Genomic DNA, 835 nt, shown 5'->3' on the forward strand with positions numbered 1-835 from the left:
ATGACACTTGGGAAGATGTTCTACAGGGGGTCACGCAGGTCACTCTATCCCCCACGCATAGGCTGACACAATTGTTTATTGGTCACAGAACGTATCGCACCCCTGAATTTCTGTTTCGCATAGGATTGAGGGCTGACTCCAATTGTCCAAAATGTGGCTTCAGGCGTGGCTCCTTGGTAGATGCCCGAAATTGGAGATGCCCGAAATTGGTCAGATACTGGGAGGGGGTTGTGGACACTCTCAATCTTGTGTTCGCATCCTCCTTATCTAATTCACCATTGTTATGCGTTCTTGGCATTATAGAGGACACGGACCTCACTCAACACACGGTTCTGGCCCTTAAATGCGCATTATTCACTGCAACAAGGTTGGCAGTCCATAAATGGATATCCTCTTCCCCACCTACACTGGAGATGTGGCATGTGGAATTGGATAGGATCATTGCATATGAGCGCATTATCTTTCAACAACGGGGCACCCTGACACGGTTTCATTCCCTGTGGGATAATTGGTTGACATACCATGGACAGGACATATCTGCGTAGATGACATCCGTGCTCCTCTCCTAGAGACCTTTGATGTCGGTATCCCATTACTTTGTCAAACCCATAAGGCCCCTGAGTACAAGGTGGAGAGATGGATGTAGGGGTGTGTTGAGATGTACATGTAGGGGGCTCACGAGGCTTTCACGATAATTGATATTGAATGTGCTCTTTTATAGGCGGGCGATGTGCTCTCTCTCTTTTTCTTTGTGGTTTTTGTTTTCTGTTAATGTCTTTTGTATTTTCTATTATGCAAAAACGAATAAAAACTATCTGATTTAAAAAAAAAAAAA

General features: G+C 44.9%; 1 protein-coding gene across 1 annotated transcript in view; it reads left to right on the forward strand.

Moving 5' to 3' along the window:
• The window catches only part of LOC108801618 (vomeronasal type-2 receptor 26-like), a 16,361-nt gene that overhangs the window by 7,972 nt on the left and 7,554 nt on the right, over positions 1–835 (forward strand). The window lies entirely within an intron of this gene.

Source organism: Nanorana parkeri, unplaced genomic scaffold (genome assembly GCF_000935625.1).
Source record: "Nanorana parkeri isolate BGI_ZX_2015 unplaced genomic scaffold, ASM93562v1 scaffold2408, whole genome shotgun sequence".
Taxonomy (NCBI): Eukaryota; Metazoa; Chordata; class Amphibia; order Anura; family Dicroglossidae; genus Nanorana; species Nanorana parkeri.